This window comes from Notothenia coriiceps, unplaced genomic scaffold (assembly GCF_000735185.1).
Source record: "Notothenia coriiceps isolate Sejong01 unplaced genomic scaffold, NC01 NC01_scaffold00033656, whole genome shotgun sequence".
NCBI classification, from domain to species: domain Eukaryota; kingdom Metazoa; phylum Chordata; class Actinopteri; order Perciformes; family Nototheniidae; genus Notothenia; species Notothenia coriiceps.
The window spans coordinates 1-6,224 of NW_011366357.1; the positions used below are offsets into that span (position 1 = coordinate 1).

Below are 6,224 nucleotides of genomic sequence, written 5' to 3' on the forward strand. Positions count from 1 at the left end.
ATTAAAAAAAATCTATTCTTTTCGCAACTTCCCGCAATTTCACCGCATAAAGTCACATAAAAACCCCGCATGTTTAATCGCATAATCAAGGAATTTAGCCCGCATAATCAAGGATTTTTGCCCACGTCTTTCTGGAGGGTCTATACAATGCCGTTTGTTAGTAACCAGAAAATGACACCAGTAATGACAAACAGATGAGAATGCTGCGTGGGGTCTGGGTGCCGTGTTGGCGGGACATTGCTGGGCTCGCTGCTCCGCCCTGTGGGGCTCGAGGAGCAGACAGTGTGAGGTGGATTACTGGTGTAGTTTCCTGGTTGCTGCGTGGGGTCTGCGAGACAGCGAGACACCACGGAACTCAGCCTGAGCACACACACGTGAGTGTCCACGGAGCCGAGGCTGAGAAAAGATAAGGTGCGTGCCAGCGAAACTTCGCGAAGTAGCGCAGCTGAGAAAAAAGATAAGGCTGAGTGTGTGTGTGTGTGTGTGTGTGTGTGTGAGGAGCTCCGCAGATTGGTCCATTTGGACCTGGGTATTCACACGTCACAGACCCAGGAAGAAAACAATGGAAAATTAGAAATCTCCAACGAGGCGTTCTGGGGCAGCATAGACAGGTCTTTTCTGTGTTAGAGTTTTACTCGCTACAGGGTGAACTTTGAGGGTTTGTGACTCTGCAGACCGTTTACATGCAGAAAAAGCTTCATAACACACAAGGGGACAGGTAATAACCAGAAAAGCATGACATGGGACCTTTAATTAATTTGCAAATATTTTTTTAAAACATTGTCATTATGGGGTATTGTGTGTAGAATGTTGAGAAAAGAAATCTATTTAATCCATTTTGAAATAAGGCTTTAACATAACAAAATGTGGAACAAGTGAAGGTGTATGAATAATTTCCAGATGCACTGTATATTTGTACCAGGAGGTAGATTTTGTGGGTGGACGTTTCAAACAAAACGGATAACAGACAAAAGCTTAAAAAGTACACTTCCAATCTGGTCCCTACACCCTTTCACTTCCCACATTAAAGGGGCCCTATTCTGTTCATTTCCAGCTTCATATGTGTATGTAGTGTCTCTACTGGGACATGTCTCCATGCTTTAAATGTTCAAAAAGCTCTTTATTTGTCTCATACTGCCTGTGCTGCAGCACCTATTTTCACCCTCTGTCTGAAACCAGCCCAGTCTGCTCTGATTGGTTAGCTGGCCGGCTCTGTTGTGATTGGTCAACCGCTCAGAGATGTCTAAACCCTTAGCCTCTTTAAGCTCTTTTTCCAAACCAACTAGTGGAAGTAGGAGTTGTGAAACCCTCCAACAGGGAGTCTGCATCGATCCTGACGAACCAGCTATTTTTTTGTATATTTACAGCAACTGTTGCAAAACCCCAGCAGCTCATAAACATCCGATTTAAAAAAGAAAAGGATATTTACACAGATAAAAGCAATGCGACTCCAGATTTTGTTATAATTATTAGTTGTTGATAAAGCTATGGTATCAAAAAGTTAAATAATACTCAATTTGGTTGAGTATATCTTAAACTTTGTTCAAGGAATTTATTTTGTGAGATCTAAAAAGCAATATTTTAAGTTTAACCTCCAAAATGTTGAGTTTTAAGTCAATACCGGATCACATTTTAAATTAGAGTTTAAAGCAGGGGTGGGAAACCTCCGGGCCGTATACGGTCCGCGAGACCATTTGTGTGTTTATATATTAATGTATAAACACAAAAAAGAAATCAACTGCAATAAAAAAAATTAAGAAATCTAGACCGCAATAGAATTAAATTTTTCCTGGCCAAGGTGAGGTTCCTTGAACACAACACGAGCATAACGTGTCATCACGTGGTATATCTCACGTCTTCAATATTAAACGACACCGTCGGTGTCACTTTTTTTTTTTTTTTAAATGACAGTGTTTTGAACTGGCAAACATTTCACTTTATGTCAGATTCGTCTGTGATGTTCACCTGGTTCTGCTGTGTTGTGTTGTGTTGTGTTTCTGTTGTGTTGTGTTTCTGTTGTGTTCACTCATCGTGCAGTTTAGTATCCAGTGTTCCTCAGTTTGTTGCATTTAAGTTTTCATTCAATTCCTGGAATTCAAGGTACCTGCTATGAGTGTCTGCATTTTGGTCCTTACGCCTTTTACACTCCCTCCAAAGCATAACATAAAAACAATGAAAACAGAAAGATATCTGGATTAAGAGGTTGCTTTTTCTTTGCACAGCATGAAAAAAAGGCAAAATCAATGCGCTGTGATTTTAGTTTTCTTTTAGCAGAGGTTGAGTTCAATAATTTGTACGGCCCTCGGAGGATGCTGTAAAACTTGAAATGGCCCTTTAGAGGAAAAAGGTTCCCCACCCCTGGTTCAAAGGATCAACATGTAAAATGTAACACGTTGAAAAAGAGGTTTACATTTTGTATTTTAAGCTAGTTATAAAGTGTGATGCATCATGATTTAAAGTTTAATCATGATTTAAATCTTATTTATAAATGAATCCTTGCAAGTACTTTTGAGTGGTTCCTTGTTAGAATGGTACAGACAGTAGAAAGCAGTCAGACTTACTTGGCCTCCTCGCTGGCCGACATTTCCTCCAGAGGACCGTTGGGTAGCTTCTCACTGCTTACAGGGAACACAGGAGGAGAGCGAAAAGTTAAGAATCATATAACATGATTTTAGTCCAGTCATATACCTAGTGATAGAACCATATCAAAAGCAGTCCAAATAGATTTATTAAAACGAGATGCAGGAGCTGCTCTTAAACTCTTAATATAGAACATGCCCGCTTGAATGTCACAGGATCTACAAAACAACTAATTACAGGACTTTTACTAAATGATGCAAATTTAAGATTTTTTTTATTGCGATGGCCAACTCTGCTGTAGGTGCTGTGTTTCTGTGGACAAAGCCTGTGTCCTTATGTGTGGAGTTTGGACCTTTACAATGTTTTGTTCATAATCTATGAATCATTTCACTAAAAAAAACTGAAGCATTGATGCAGATCAATGATCACAAGTACATAAAATAACTTAACATTTAAGCACTTTTTGCTTTTCTACCTACTACGTGCTTTCCTACAATATTGCACTTCCCAATTAATTGTTCTACTTTGATTGTGCTTTTATTTGATTTCCAATCATGTTTTAAAATGGACTGAACAATGCTGCTAGCTGAATTAGGGTGTCAATATGATGGATACAGTTACAGGGAATATAAGGTGTGACAGCATCAAACTTTGTTAGACACTGAAAACTCATGTTTAGGGAGCATGTAGTGTTGGTTCTGACCCTGTTTTGGGACAGCTGGCTGCGGCTGAGCTGTTGACACCCGTTCTCTCCGAATCCACACACTCCCCTACTGAGTATTTCTCTGGAGAAGCACTCTTCTCTTCATCACTGGAACACACAGACACACAGATGAACATCAATACCATGTGAGGGGAATCAAAGCACCCACCTTCCCCACAGAAACACACAGAACAGAGTGAGACGTGAACAGTGATGCATGCTCAACTGACTGACAGAGCGCACTAAAACAAAAAGGATGGACGTGTTGAAATGAGGAACTGTGAATAGTATGTGGGACAAGCTTCAAAATGTACAGCAAATGGAGAAAGTTTGGATTGTTTTGCGACAATCCTCTGTTTATCATTTAGTTACAGAGCCAGGAAACAGTAGGCATGCCTACAAACTCATTTGGACTCTGATTGGACCAAAATTAACAGCCGTCGGTCTTGCTTCGTCTCGGAGAACCACCAATAATCTTGATGAGGCCTCAATCAACGCACACAGACATCCATTTATATTCTTATACTTTAGGTGCCACATCATTGATGAGCATGTGTTCATATAAAAAACAAAACAAGCGGTCATGGTGCTAATGACAATATGTTCCCAATTGAATGGCTCTGGTTATCTTTACATTTTCAAGCGCAATACCATCTTTTCTTTACTTTTTAATTCATAGAGTTATGTAAAGTAACTAAGCACATTTACTCAAGTACACGTTTCAGGAAATTGTACTACTTTGTACTGCACCCCCACTATAATTCAGAGGTCAATTACATACTTTTACTCCACTTTATTGATGTAATACCTTAAGTTACTTTGCAGACTTAAGAGTAATGATGTGAAATATAATCAAGTGTTAAATCAGACTTTAGTTCCACCTGGAGTAAATTCACAAGCTACCCTGCAGTATACAAAGTCATTCAAACTAGCTGCACCTTTACCAGCTGTGATTAAACACATACAAAATTATAATCAAAACACATATTGTACATTATTCTGAAATGGGCCAATCTGTATTACGAATAATATTACTTTTGGTATTTTGATGCCTATACTTTTGAGCTCAACGTCAGGCTTTGGATGTTTAAGTAATAACAGGTTTGCCACACACTGTACATCAGCCAGGAAATATATGTGTGTTTATTCAGGTGTCTACATCCCAGTTTTGTTTTTGAAAAACTCAAATGAAGTTAACCTATAAAAGAAGGCTATCGATATGATACATTATTAAACACTGATTGCATTTAATGAAATAACATGTTCCGTGCACATTACATTTTTCTATTTAATTCAAGTTAGTACAAGTAAAAATGCCTTCCTACTTAAGATATAAGTATATAAACAAATATGAATAATTGTTGTAGGAATATTTCACTTTTCTTATGATTTAATGCTTGCTGTATGTATAGTGTTCTGATAAAAAAAACGTTTTGAGTAAACCGTATTTTGAGTTTAGTGCGTAGTGGACTTAGTTACACATTCAAATTGCCCGTTTGAGTCTTAACTCGCAATCTTAAGATCGATGACCCAAAGCACACAAGGAGGCAACCCTAAACGTAAAAATACTGCACTGAGACAACACCTTGGGTAGAAACGCATGCAGAATGGAGATAATGAAATAAACAAACAAGGAGCTGAAACCAAAGAAGATCAAAATTGGGAAAGAAAAGTTGGTGGTTGACGTGACAACAAGACTACATCACGGCTGCAGGCTGATCTCTGATTAGCTGTACATACCGATAAGATTTCAAAACTCTGAAGAAGACCACACCCACAACGCACAGCAAGAGAGAGAGGAGGGGAAGCTCAGGTTGTAAGTGTCGCTCAGTTCATCAGACAGTTGTTATTTACTCAGACAGATAGACAATATAATGCAGCATCAACAAGGGGACAGAAGGACAGAGGACTCTGGGAGCTGTGTGTGTGTGTGTGTGTGTGTGTGTGTGTGTGTGTGTGTGTGTGTGTGTGTGTGTGTGTGTGTGTGTGTGTGTGTGTGTGTGTGTGTGTGTGTGTGTGTGTGTGTGTGTGTGATGAAACAGGACAGAGGAGGATATAAGAGGTCAGTCACTGTGGATTTCATTTGAATCTTTTCTGGAAAGAAAACATGTTCAAACTTGTCCTGCAACAAAAAACGAAAGTGATGGGGAACTAAAGCTCAAAGTAAAACTTGTGCCCTAAACACTTTTAGTGGAACGTCGCTAGCATAATTAGCTCAGGTTAGCACAAAAGGCTTTCCGTGCGAGTCACACCACAGCGGGGACAAATGAAACCCATCGTGTCCGCTCATGATATAACAGCTACAACATCAACAGAGAAAGACTAGCATGGTTTGATGGTGACTGTTCTGAGCTCCATGTTCACATTTCACGTCTTAATACAGCACAAAACATACTTTTTTTAATTGTTATTATCGTTTAAAAATTGCAAAGGGTAAACTAATTGAAACACTACTCCTTATTGTTTTGCTTGTGGTTCTTTTTTTGTCAGCAGGATTGATGAAACTTGGAAGGATGAAGCAAAGAAGAAACCATGTCATCTTTAAGCTGAACATGGTGGAGATTTTTTTACACAGGAAAAGCCTTCACGGAGGGCTACGTTCAGAGGGCTACGTTCAGAGGGCTACGTTCAGAGGGCTCTTGCACTTTTGTATATGATGTAGTATTGTCCGTTTCATAATATAAGAAATGCTTTTCAGTATGAATCTCTTTTGTGACAGGTGGTTTTTGTGAGTGTTTAGTGTAAAAAAGTGTTGGAAATGAAAATTGGAAAGGTTATTTTTTTCCAATGTTGCCAGTGGGAAAATAAAGCCTTAGTCACCAGCAGTAGGATTTTTCTCTGCGTTTCACACTTGCAGTTAGGCCTGTCGCGATAATCGATAAATTGACTTTTCGTACGATAAATAAAAATGGACTTGATAACTTTTCTGAGCTCGATAAAT

At 39.1% G+C, this 6,224-nt stretch overlaps 1 long non-coding RNA gene across 2 annotated transcripts; it reads right to left on the bottom strand.

Annotated features, from left to right (window-relative positions):
• Positions 1 to 2,104: 2,104 nt before the first annotated feature.
• On the bottom strand, positions 2,105 to 5,207 carry LOC104961686 (uncharacterized). Of its 2 annotated transcripts, none has more exons than XR_800123.1 (4): positions 5,024 to 5,207; positions 3,284 to 3,391; positions 2,562 to 2,618; positions 2,105 to 2,149 (listed from the first exon to the last, which is right to left on the bottom strand). It is a non-coding gene; the product is annotated as an uncharacterized lncRNA (long non-coding RNA). The 2 variants fall into 2 exon arrangements; XR_800124.1 differs by having other exon boundaries at positions 2,562 to 2,615; positions 5,024 to 5,202.
• Between the last annotated feature and the right edge of the window lie 1,017 nt (positions 5,208 to 6,224).